We start from the raw sequence: 14,100 nt of genomic DNA on the forward strand, positions 1-14,100 counted from the left end.
CCCAGAGCAAAAATAATAATAAAGAAAAATAAAGCAGGATGACGAAGACAGGGATGAGTGTGAAGCTCATACTTTCTATTTTTTTCTGATTTGGTTTTATTGCATCGTTGTATGCATGGGATTAATGGTGGTCTCCAAGATTTGACCATTTATCTCGAGGGTCAGCAATTGGAGGGCTATGTTGGAGACACCTCTACAGCTGGGTTCATAGTGCAGTGCCACTTGTGTGCCTTGACTTGGACAAAAGGCCATGGTTATGATCACTGGGGGAGCCTGAATTTTCAGCAGTTTGACATCTCTGTGGGGCTCAGTCTTGAGGCAGTGGTGTCCAGCATAGGCATGGCGACAGCTGTTGGGGTGTGAGTGTGGATTGGCCTGCTCCCCCTCCAGAAATCACCCCCGTGGCCTCAGCCTGGGACCTGAGTACCTGAGAAATTTTTGCGATAACTTAATCTCTTTTGAGATTTAACTAGGAGCCTCTAGAGCAGGGCCTGTAGATGAGCTTACATGGCAGTGTTGGTGGTGATGGGACGTGGATGTGGCTGCTGGGCCTCCGGAAGTGTAAGGGGTGGGGGGGGGGCAAAGGGGGTACTTTTGCTTTTTGGGTCACACCCGGCGATGCACAGGGGTTACTTCTGGCTCTGCACTCAGGAATTACTCCTGGCTGTGCTCAGAGGACCATATGGGATGCTGGGAATCAAACCCGGGTCAGCCACTTGCAAGGCAAACGCCCTACCAGCTGTGCTATTGCTCCAGCCCCAATATAGATAGGTGGTGGCCAGCATTGGCCTCTCAGAGAGGATGACATTTGTACCAAAGTCCAAAGGAAGGACTATCACCTTGGAAACAAAGTACAAAGGCCTGAGGCATGTATGCTACTGTGAGTGCTTTTGTACACTTACAATCCAAAAGATATTTTTTCCAAGCTTAAATTATTATAAATGCATGTGTTCATTAAGCAATTTACGGAGAAATGCAAGGGGGTACCTTTTCATTAAAACAAGTTTGTTTGCTTTTTTTCAGAGAAATCTGGAGTTTAGAGTTACAGAAAGTCTACAGGCTGACCCATGTCCACTCTTGCTCCTCCAAGTATGAAACTCCTAAAAATCCTAAAAAAATCATTCATTGAGTTCTATTTCTGTCCACTGCCTTTTCTAACATTCTGACTCTTAAGAATCAGAACAAACTCTTTTGTATCTTCAGTGAATGTCCCAACAGTTGCTTTGTCCAGAGACTAAGGAGGAAGAATCCTTTGAGTTGTTAATTCTTGGCTCTGTTTTTAAAGTAAACACATCCATTTAATGAAAACACACTGTGCACTGAGTGCTATTTTAAGGCAAACAGCAGAGAAGGGAGAGATGGGGGAGCAGACCAAGAGAGATCAAAAGGTTATTAAACAACCTGGAATTAATCATAATAAGCTTTATTAAAAATTTCAAACCAGTGTTTCCTGTTTTTTTTTCCTGTCCACCTTCTTTAAAGATGGTCATTAGAGAGAGGTCTGAGGAATTTAATAGACTCTGATCTAATTTTCTAAGGCCAGAAGCAAGCAGTTTTCTTTCAAGTTCTATTTTCTTTCTTTTGTTTTTGTTTTTGGGCTACACAGAGCGATGCTCAGGAGTTACTCCTGACTCTGCACTCGGGGATCACTCCTGGTGCCTCGGGGACTGTGTAGGATGCTGGGGCTAGAACCTGGGTTGGCTGCATGAAAGGCAAGAGTCCTGCCTGCTGTACTATCTTTTCAGCTCCTCTTGGGTTCAATTTTATAGAAAAGCTTCTTAATGCTCTTTTAAGCTTGTCCATGAAAAAAAAAAAAAGCCAGGAAGATGAAATGGAGAACTCTTTAACAGAAAATGGGAACTTATCTAACTGTGGCTATCACAAGAATTTCAAAGTTCAGAACCTAGAAGTTGGGCCTGGATGGGATGGCTCATTGAGACTCAGGATGGTCAGCTTCTGTGGCAGCTTAAATTTTTTCCAAGCTGATGTAACTTGGGCACAGAAAAGGCAGGGAGACTCTCATCTGATGCTTCTTTGACTTGCTGAATATCCTGTTGTAGGATCAAGATGAGATCAAAGGCAAAATGCATGTCTTGACTGCATAAGACCTGGACTTGTTCCTTTGCACCACACACACACACACACACACACACACACACACACACACACAAATTTTGTTGTTACAAAAGTCTGACCTTGAGACTGGTCAGGCCTTGAGCTGGTGAGGCTCCTGTCTTGTGTGCAGCCAACCGAGGTACAGTCTTAAGTGGACCTCAAGCCTCACCCCAAATGATGCCTGAGCAGAGTCAGGAGAAAGCCCTGAATACCACGGGGTGTGTTGGTGTACAACATCTCACAATCTCAGGCCTAGCTAGGCTTTGATGTAAAAATTGTTTTTCTGTTACTGTTACTGTAATTGACTTTGTTTTCCTTTATGTAACTGACTTTGATACTGTTTCTGTTGACTAAGTTAATTTGCATATTCTGCCTATGTGGCTGAATATTATTGGTTAGAAAGCTGAACAGGCTGCTCTGGGTCACAACACCAGAGATAGTGTGTGATCCTCCTTAAATTATTTCTTTTGCATGCATATCTCAATGCCTCAGGTCGCCTAACTAAACCTTACTGCAACAGGTTGTGTCCAAACAAAACTCAAAAATCCGGGGCTGTGGAGCAATAGCACAGCGGGTAGGGCATTTGCCTTGCATGCGGCAGACCCAGGTTCAATTCCCAGCATCCCATATGGTCCCCCGATGCACCGCCAGGAGTAATTCCTGAGTGCAGAGCCAGGAGTAACCCCTGAGCATCGCTGGGTGTGACCCAAAAAGGAAAAAAATACAACTCAAAAAACCTAGTCTTAACCTTACTTTTCTTACAGGAACAGCCCATTTCTTTGTTCCACTTCAGAGGAAACCTCTGAAAAGAAGTGTAAATCCTTCTGTTTCCAGTTCCTTACTTACTGTTCGTCATTTCAAGTCATCTCAGAACTTCAGCCCTACCACACAACTGGAACTACCATGATTGAATGACCTCTGACTCTCTGGTAGCCCAGGACTATAGCACTTTCCTGACTCTGAACTGAAAATTTTAGGAAGGGAATTTTTAGCAAATTACTATTTGGCTTCCCCTCTAATCATAAAATATTTACCTTTTCTTTCTTCCACTGTTTTGTTCTGTTTTTAACCACACCCAGCCGTGCTAAGGGCTTACTCTTGATTCTGCCCGGGAATCACTCGTGGTGGGCTTGGGGAAATGTATAGAGAACCTTATGGGGTGCCACGGATTAAATTCTGATGTACCAGACACAAGGCAAGTGCCCTATCTGCTGGACTATCGTTTCCGCCTCTTTTCTCGCACTTTTCAAAAGTTTCTCCACAATTAAGATTCCAATGATTCATTCTGAGGTAATGACTCGTGCCACACCCAAACCTCCGGCTGACCCCTTGCTTCAGTATTGCCTTACTTCTCACTGCAGGTATAGATGTGATAGAAAGTATTTTTTTTTTTAGTGTTGATTAGAAAGAATAGAGTTTAATATGTTGTCGGCCTCTGTGCTCCACTGGCTGAAAGTCCACTGGTCCTATTCAGAAGTTTTAGGAGACAGTTACTATCTGAGATAATGCTGCTTAGTGTCTTGGGACTGTTGGACTTGTCCTAGGGAGCCTAATCTTACAACTTGTAGCAAACTAACTGATTACTCTTGGAGATTGTTTGGAAACTCATTATTCTAAGAATTGTTAGGGAGGGGGGGGAAAAGTAAGCAGTTATCTCACTTTTCCTCTATGAACTGTACATGCAGGAAAGCAAGGTGTGAATGTGCTAAACTTAATAATAATAATAATAATTCCAGGAATTAAGGATATGAAGTAGTACATATGTTTAGCATGTGCAAAGCCGTGGCATGGCATGACTTGCAACACTTCTGTGTAGTTTTCACAATAATAAAGAGTTGCAGATAGTGAATGCAAAGGAAATAAGAGATTTTCACTGTTTTGTTGTCTTTAGAAATAATGGTTCTTTGAAATGATTGTCAATAGCTGTTAAAATTGCTAGATAAGAGGCTAATGGTGAGATTAACAATGGTGGATCAGGCTGACAGCACTTTAATATATTTTTATATACCAAAAGACAGACAGACATTATAGCCTCTTGCTGTGAGGCAGTAAGAACACAGCATCACTTAAGAAGTGTTCCTCAGTTACCACAAGGGTGTGGGAGTGGAGAGTAGTTAAGATAGAGGAAGGTCCATTATTACAACATCAGTTGGAAATGATTACTCTGGACAAGAACTGAATGTTAAAAGTAGGTAAAGGTAAATACATGATAACCTTTCAGCATCTGTATTGCAAACCATAATGCCTAAAATGAGAGAGGAAAAAGAGAGAGAAAAGATGGGTGCCTGACATAAAGGCCCGATGGGGTTGGGGGTGATTTCAGGGGAGGGAGGGAAATTGGGGACATTGGTGCTGGGAAATTACATTGATGAAGAGATAGGTGTTGGAACATTATGTGACTGAAACCCAATCATGAACAGTCTTATAATGCTCCATCTCAATAAAATTAAAAATTAATATTATAAAAAATATTCCTCCCTGGACATCTAACTTGAATATGATTAAACTTCTGGATATAATTTTCAGTTTAATAATCACATAAATGAAATATGTATGTGAATAACACTTGGATCCTCATTACATACAGAAATCATAAAAATATTTATGAAATATTCTTTATGTGATGCCTGGGTTCAAAACCTTGGGCTTCATATCTGTGAGGCATAAATTGTATCACTGAGTATGTACTGGGTCTAAAATTGAATAATTTTTGTCAGAATTTTATTTTGTCATCCAAGACCAAGAATTTGTCCTAGCTGGATCACTCCCATAGGATTTTTCACTTATCCTCCCCATTTGTGCATTAGAGGCATTCTCCCAGTAGAAGGCGCTGTTGTCAAAGAACAGTTAAATTGGAGATATTCCCAAAAGCAGCTTTCCTCTTCAGTTTTCCTGGGAGACCTCTGCATGACAGCAAATTTCTTAAAGTAACTTTGCTTCTGTAATGATTTTCCACCGTTTTGCATTCAAATTTGTGAGGGCCAGTGTTTCTTTCAGAATCTTCCAGAACATAATGTAGCCTTATCAATTCCCCCACCCCTCTCTTCTCCTTAGAGTAAGTGTCTAGGCTCCTTTTTTTTTTTTTTCTTTTTGGGTCACACCCGGCAATGCTGAAGGGTTAATCTTGGCTCCTCTGCACTCAGGAATTACTCCTGGTGGTGCTGGGGGAACCATATGGGATGACAGGGATTGAATCTGGGTTGCAAACACCCTACCCGCTGTACTATTGCTCCGGCCCAAGGCTCTTTTAAATATATACCTGTCTTACATGAGCAAGTGCTTTAAGTTCCAAGTTATTTGATATTATTATTGTTGAAATTAGCCTACTACTACCAGCTTTATTGTGTATTCCGAGCAGACTCATCAGATTCCTGGGGCATGGTGCTAAATCCAATTTGGGGACACTGAAAAAAAAAAGTTTATTTCAGTAGCTTTTTTTTCTCTCTCTCTCTCTGGGTCCACCTAGTGATGCTCAGGGGTTACTCCTGGCTCCGCACTCAGGAATTACCTTGAGTAGCGTTCAGGGGACCATATGGGATGCCAGGGATCCAACCCAGGTTGGCCACTGTCACTGTCACTGTCATCCCGTTGTTCATTGATTTGTTCGAGCGGGCACCAGTAACATCTCCATTGTGAGATTTATTGTTACTGTTTTTGCCATGTCGAAAACACCACGGGTAGCTTGCCAGGCTCTGCCGTGCAGGCGAGATACTCTTGGTAGCTTGCCAGGCTCTCCGAGAGGGGCAAAGGAATCGAACACAGGTTGGCCGCGTGCAAGGCGAAGGCCCTACCGCTGTGCTATCGCTCCAGCCCGGCCACATGCAAGGCAAATTTCCTATCCACTGTACTATCACTTCAGCCTTGGGAGGGGGTGGGGGGGAAACACTCTTTAAGAAAAAGAATACCCAACTATTAATATAAAGTTAGATAGGAAAAGGGAATATCTATTTAGAATAAATCATAACAAAGCAAAATACAAAAATCAGAGTTTTCAGGGAAAAAGTAACATTTACATTAAAGAATAGCATATTGGGGTCAGAGTGATAGTACAGCAGTTCAAGCACTTGCCTTACATGCGGCCAGCCGGGGCTCAATTCCCAGCACTACATATGGTCCCCGAGCACAACTAGGAGTGATCCCTGAGTGCAGAGCCGTAGTAAGCCCTGAGCACCACTGGTGTGGCCCCCAAACAAAACAATAAAAACAGCATCTTCTGTTCTCTTCCCCCGCTTCCCTTTATTGTTGAAATGTGTGGGGTTCACATGGTCAGTGGAATGTACCACCAGGGAACCCAGACATCAGAGCATCCTGGTCACATTTGGGCATATGTGCAGTACCAGGGATCAAAATCATGCTGAAGGGGCTGGAGTGATAGCACAGCGGGTAGGGCATTTGCCTTGCACGTAGCCAACCTAGGTTCGATTCCCAGCATCCCATATGGTCCCCTGAGCACGGCCAGGAATAATTCCTGAGTGCATGAGCCAGAAATAACCCTGTGCATCGTCAGGTGTGAGCCAAAACCAAAATATAAAAAATAAAAAAAATAAAAACTTTTGGGCTATACTTCCCTTCCTTTTGAGCTGGGTGCACACCTATTGGTGCTTGGAGGACCCAGGAGGTGCTGGGGATCAGAGTTGAAGATCCTGCATGTATAATATGTTCTCCAACCTTTTGAACTCTAGCTGGCCACAATTTACTTCTTTCTTTTTTGGGGGGAGAGTCACACCCAGCAATGCACAGGGGTTATTCCTGGCTCTGCAGTCAGGAATTACTCCTGGTGGTGCTCAGAGGACCGTATAGGATGCTGGGAATCGAACCCGGGTAGGCCGCATGCAAGGCAAATGCCCTACCCACTGTGCTATTGCTCCAGCTCACACAATTTACTTCTTGAAGTAAAAATAATTTTTGGACCAGATATAGTACAGCATAAAAGGTACTTTCCTTGAGCTTCATTATTGCTCAGGTTTTTGGGTTTTTTTTGTTTGTTTTTTGTTTATTTTTGCAGGGAAGGTTTTGGGCCACACTGGCTGTGCTCAGGGCTTACTCTACTTACCTTACGTGCAGTACTCTCTATCTAGGGCCCCTCCTTTTTTCCTTTGCTCATTGTTATTGTTGATACTGTTGTGGCAATGATGGGAAATATACTGGGAACTGTACACAGCCAGCTGCAGTGCTCATACATCATGAGCTACGGTGCTCACCAGAGGTCTCATATGAGCTTGTGTTGCTCCCATGCTCTGCTATGGTGCTCAGTGAGGTTTGCCCTCTGAGTTGTAGTGTTTTCCCAGTGCTGTCCAAGATTCATAATCTTGGTGGAGGCACACAGATTGTGGTTGTGGTGCTCACCAGGGGATGCTGTGGGGCTCACATACATGCTCACCAACAATAATGAAGCTTGAAAGGGGTAGGGAATATAAATCACTGTATCACTGTCATCCTGTTGTTCATCAATTTGCTCAAGCAGGCACCAGTAGCATCTCCATTCGTCCCGGCCCTGAGATTTTAGCAGCCTCTCCTTACTCATCTTGCCCAATGATTGGAGGCTCTTTCAGGGTCAGGGAAATGAGACTATTATTGTTACTGTATTTGGCACATCGAATACGCCACGGGGAGTTTGCCAGGCTCTTTGGGGAATACAAATAAATACATGAATATAAAAGGTATTTTTTAAAGAGTAACAGGAGATAGAGACATCAAAATCCAGAAGTCCACATTCAGGAATAATTGTGAAGTTGAGGAGAGGTGGGAGTCAAGAGAAGTCATAGACTCAGTAGGGAAGGTATGAGTCCTAGTCTGCTTGACCCACTTCGGTCTCTCTGAGAAGAGCCTGGAAGGTAGGACAGGATTCTGTCTGGAGCCCCAACTTCCAGCCTTACAAGGCTGCAGGTAAGCTGTACTGAAGGTCCACCTGATCTACACTGAATGGAAATTGGCCCCTAACACCTAAGTTTTGGGGGAGCCGTGACCTCAGGCTGGAGCGAGGGATTGCTGAAAAGGAAAAGGAAACTCAGTACTGATTTTAATCCAAGTTTTCCAGGTTCTCAGATTCCCCTTCTATATCCCCAGAAAAGGATTTTAGAGAGAAATGCATATTGAAAAGCAGTTTTATAATTTTGTTTAGCCCCCTCTCCCCCCCCACCCACACACACACAAACACCCTATCAGTTATCTCTCTGGCCCTTCCATTCCTTTTCTAGCATGTTTAGTACTCTATGACAAGGTCTATTGGCTCAACTCAAACCTGCAGGATTTGGAGCAGTTCTCACAGTAAAATCTGTTGGACCATTACTTTTTTTTTTTTTTTTTTTTTTTTTGCATTTAGAGGCCCTCCCAGTGGTCCCTAGACTGGAATGCGGCCACTCAGAAATACTTGACCTGGTGGTGCAGGCCTGAGAGTATGGTGCTAGTGCCTGGTGATAAGGTGCTGTTTGGCCCCAGAGTGCAAAGAGCCACCAATCACTTGTACCTAGCTGTGTGAAGAGAGTGGGAAGGCATGTCGTGCTCTGGAGCAAATCCCCGGGACTTTCAAACACAATGTCTGTACTGCAGCCCTCTCAGCCATCGCCTGGCTCTGTTAGACTTTCTTGAGTTTAAAGCTTCACTTGATTATCTGTGTCTAACAGTCACTGAGACTTTTACTTTGGTTCACAGAGCCTCAGTAATGCACATCTTAAAGTTTTTAACAAGTCATTCTTTGATATTGTTGTAAATCAACACATAACAGAGAATATTTTAATGTTTTGTGCTATATAGTTGGGCTGGAGCGATAGCACAGCGGGTAGGGCATTTGCCTTACACGCGGCTGACCTGGGTTCGATTACTTTGCCCCTCTCAGAGAGCCCGGCAAGCTACCGAGAGTATCTCACTCCCATGGCAGAGTCTGGCAAGTTACTTGTGGCATATCTGATATGCCAAAAACAGTAACAACAAGTCTCACATGGAGATGTTACTGGTACCCGCTTGAGCAAGTCGATGAGCAACGGTATGACAGCGACAGTGCTATACAGTTATGCTATGGGAAAGATAGCAATATAAGAGTCTCCTTTGTGCTTTAATCAAGTAATCAAAACTTTGTGCAGTATTTACTCCCTCCTTTCTTCTCTTCAATGCTGATTACTCTCTGGGGTTAAGGAAAAAAAAAACCCTGAGGCATACACCTTGACATGTGAAACCCCTTCCTAGGGCTGTATCATTGATAGATGGTTTGGCTTTAAACCATCTGGATCAAGAATAGTAGCCCTGTTTTCCTGTTGTTCATCAATTTGCTTGAGTGGGCACCAGTAATATCTTCATTGTGAGACTTGTTGTTACTATTTTTGGCATATCAATATGCCACAGGTAGTTTGCCAGGCTCTGCCATGCGGGTGGGATACTCTCGGTAGCTTCCAGGCTCCCTGAGATGGACAGAGGAATTGAACCAGGGTTGGCATTGTGCAAGGCAAACACCCTACGCACTGTGCTATCGCTCCAGTGATAAACCATTAATATATTTTTGTTAACAGCTAAGGATTCCAAGACCTCAGCTGGAAACAATGGGTCAGTGGACAGATGTGCAAGAGAACCCTTCGAACATTTCTTTTTTTTTTCTTTTTGGGTCACACCCCGAGATGCTCAGGGGTCACTCCTGGCTCTGCACTCAGGAACTACCCCTGGCCATGCTCAGGGGACCATATGGGATGCTGGGAATCGAACCCGGGTCGGCCGTGTGCAAGGCAAACGCCCTACCCGCTGTACTATCACTCCAGCCCCCTTCATGAACATTTCTGAAACACTTCAAAACCCTTCAGAAACCCAAGAGAAAAAAAAAAAGCACGTGAAACTGAGAGCCTCACTATGAAAAACTGAAAAATTATCTAAATGACAAGACAAACAGGAAAAAAACACCCAAAGCAAAAAACAACCATGAAAAAAAAATGAATCGCAGTAATTAAGTACCAGATACCAATAACTATTCTAAATGTGAATGATGTGAGCTTATTGACCAAAAGACAGAATGGCTGTACAGATTCAAAAGGCAGGCTCCAGTGATATTATGCATGCAATAAACTCACATTTTATGTTAAGACAAACATAAGTTCATAATGAAAGGCTGGACTAAAGTATTTAAGCCAAAAAATGCAGGTAATGCAATAATAGATAAAAAGTGGTGTATATCATTGATGGAATATTACTCAGCTCCAAAAAAGGCATAATGTTATGCATTTTCAGGTAACAAGAATGAAACTGCAGATAACTAGGCTAACTAAAACAGCAGAAATGGAAGACAAAAAAGAAGAGAATACAATACCAAAACATTTTATTTCTATATCAAAAACAGTAACAACAAATCTCACAATGGAGACATTACTGGTGCCCACTTGAGCAAATTGATGAGCAACAGGATGACAGTGATACACTGAGTGATATGAAATATAGATAACCACAGCAAATGAACAGGCAAAGCACAAGAAAAATAACTGTTAAAAATAAAAATATAACTGTTACCAGAGAGGAAAGAGAAGGAGGATGAAAGAATAGAAGGATCATTTTAACAGAGTGAAGCAGAACTTTGGCTATGGGATGGTGACATGTACAAATATTTAAGAAGTACGAAACTGTATTCCTTAAGTATTTCAAGCTAACAATCCGAGTGCCCTAAAACAGATGACTGGCTAAAGAAACTTTGGTACATTGGGGCTGGAGTGATAGCACAGCGGGTAGGGTGTTTGCCTTGCACTCGGCCAACCTGGGTTCGATTCCCAGCATCCCATATAGTCCCTTGAGCACTGCCAGGAGTAATTCCTGAGTGCAGAGTCAGGAGTAACCCCTGAGCATCGCCGGGTGTGACACAAAAAGAAAAAAAAGAAAAAAAAAGAAACTTTGGTACATCTACACAATGGAATACTATGCAGCTGTTAGGAGAGATGAAGTCATGAAATTTGCTTATAAATGGATACACATGGAGAGTATCATGCTAAGTGAAATGAGTCTGAAAGAGAGGGACAGACATAGAGGGACTGCATTCATTTGTGGAATATAAAATAACATCACATGAGGCTGACACTCAAGGACAGTAGATACAAGGGCCAGGGGGATTGCCCCATAGCTGGAACACTGCTTCATAAGCAGAGGAGAGAAGGCAGGTGGAATAGAGAAGGGATCACTAAGAAAATGATGGCTGGAAGAACCAGCTGGGATGGGAGATGTGTGCTGAAAGTAGATAATGGACCAAACATGATGACCTCTCAGTGTCTGTGTTGCAAGCCATAATGCCCAAAAGTAGAGAGAGAGTATGGGGAATATTGTCTGCCATATAGGCAGGGGGAGGGTGGGAAAGGGGGGGTATACCCGGGATATTGGTGGTGAAGAATGTGCACTGGTGGAGGGATGGGTGTTTGATCATTGTGTAATTGTAACCCAAACATGAAAGCTTGTAACTATCTCACGGTGATTCAATAAAATTTAGAAATTTTTTTAAAAAACAGTATTTCAAGCTAATCACTTGTATCACTTGCCATCCCAATGCTCATTGATTTGCTTGAGCGGGTTCCAGTAACGTCTCCATTAATCCCTGCTGTGAGCTAGCATAGCCCAATGGAGTCTGCTTGCTCCAAGAACACAAAGAGCCTCAAACCGTTCATTCAGGATCCTTCTTTTTTTTTTTTTGGCTTTTTGGGTCACACCGGCATTGCGCAGGGGTTACTCCTGGCTCTGCACTCAGGAATTACCCCTGGCGGTGCTCAGGGGACAATATGGGATGCTGGGAATCGAACCCGGATTGATCATGTACAATGCAAACACCTTACACTCTGTGCTATTGCTCCAGCCCCTCATTCAGAGTCTTGACGAAGAAGTCTGACCATCTCATAGGTGGGCGGCCAGACATTCTTTTGATATCCCATGGAATCCTGTCAATAATGACTCTCGTCCAGTGGTCGTCTACAAATCACATTACGTGTCTGGCTCATCTGATTTTCAACGCCTTGACAAATGAGACAGCGCCCCTGATTCTCCGTCATCGACGGAGTTCAGAACTCCGGATTCCTTCTCTTACTTCTCTCACTATGGTATTCCAAGCACAGCTCTTTTAATTCCTCTTTGGGAGACCCGAATAGTGTTCTTATCCTGTTTTCATAGGGCCCAGGTCTCTGAAGTGTATGTAAGTGCAGGAAGAATGGTGGAGTCGAAAATATGTGCCCAGAGCCGGAGGTTCTTCATCCTTTTAACCACTTCTTTGACACTCTTGAAGGAGTTCCATGCTGCTCTCTTCCTCCTGCGCAGTTCCGGTGCCAAGTCTTTCTTCATGTTGAGTTCTCAACCCAGGTACACATAGTTGCTGCATTCGAAGATGTTTGTTCCATTGAGACATCAGGGACTAGTTCATTTTTCATGAACATCGTTTTGCTGAGATTCAGCTGCAGTCTGACCTTTCCAGACTCATGGTCGAAGTCAGCCAGCTTTTGTGCCACTTGACTAATGTTTGGTGTTATTAGAATATTGTCATCAGTGATGCAGAGGTGGTGTAGTTGCGATCATCTATCTTCACTCCCATTCCTTCCCATTACAGTCATCACATGACGTTCTCGAGGGTGGCACTGAAGAGTTTCGGTGAAATGGTATTGCCCTGCCGAAACCCCTCTCTTTATGTCGATGATTACTTCCTTGTAGAATGGTGAGATCCTGGTGGTGAATCCATAATACAGCTCAGGGAGGATCCTGATGTAATGAGCTTGAACACCCTGTTTGGCTAGGGCTTCGATTACCACTTCAGTCCCAACAGAATCAAAGGCCTTCTTTAAATCAATGAACGTTAGACAAAGTGGCATCTTGAACTCTCACGAAACCTCAATGAGCTTGGTCACCGTGTGGATATGGCAGATCATGCTGAATCCCTTTTGGAACTCAGCTTGCTCGCATGGTTGTTTTTCATTTAGTGTTCTGCCAATCCTATTAAGGATGACTTGAGTGAACAACTTGTAGACGATGGACAACAGGCAGATTGGGCAATAGTTGCCGATGTTGTGGATGTCTCCCTTCTTGTACAACAGAACGGTCTTGCTGGTTTTCCATTAGGATGAAAACTTGCATTCAGACAGGTAGTGTGGGAAGAGCTGAGCCAGTGTATTGATGAGTACTGGCGGCAGATTCTTCAGGTGTTCATTCTGACCTTGTCTGGACTGGGTGCTGTATGCTTCTTTACAGACGAAATGGCATGTTGGGTTTCAGGAGGGAGAATGCTGGGAACAACATATCCATCCTGTGGAATTTGGTATGTGGGCAGGTGGATGTGGCTATCAAAAAGATCTGAGTAGAAGTTGTGGATAACCTTTTCCATTGACCTTCTGGAAGATGTGATAAATTTATCAGGACGTCGGAGGGCTGTCACCTTGGTCTTATAGTGGTGAAAGACAGGCGGGTGTTGCAAATACTTTTCCCGGCTTCTGCCACATCGGCCAACACTGCTGCTCTTCTGTCTTTGGGGGTCTCCCTTTACTGCTTCTCTGCACAGCTTTGTGAGCTTGGACATTAGCTTGTGATTGCCTGAGGCTCGTGCCAAACCATGTTGGCGAATGAGCTAGAGAGTTTTCGAAGACAGGAATATTTTTGTGGCTTTCTCTCTCTTGGTGTTTCTTGCACAGTCATGGAGGTGCTGAACCAGTCAATCGTATTCCTCGTTGATGTTGTCAACGATGGCATCTTCCCATATTGCCGCAATAGTGCCAAAGATCTCCCAGTTGGTGGTCATTCTGGGAATTCTCTTCTTAAACTCTGCAGCCCTTTCTCCCTGCTCCGTGAAGTAGAATTTCGCACGAAGGAGACAGTGATCTGATCCCGTTTGGGATTTTGGGACAGAAGCAATATTGGTTAGGCAAAACTGTCGATTGAATATGATGTGGTCAATTTCACTGTGTAACTGTCCACCGGGAGACTCCCATGTCAAACATTTAGATTCCGCCTTTGGGAACTGCGAGTTACCATGGATGGTCTTGGTTGACATGATGAACT

Source organism: Sorex araneus, chromosome X, assembly GCF_027595985.1.
Source record: "Sorex araneus isolate mSorAra2 chromosome X, mSorAra2.pri, whole genome shotgun sequence".
NCBI lineage: Eukaryota > Metazoa > Chordata > Mammalia > Eulipotyphla > Soricidae > Sorex > Sorex araneus.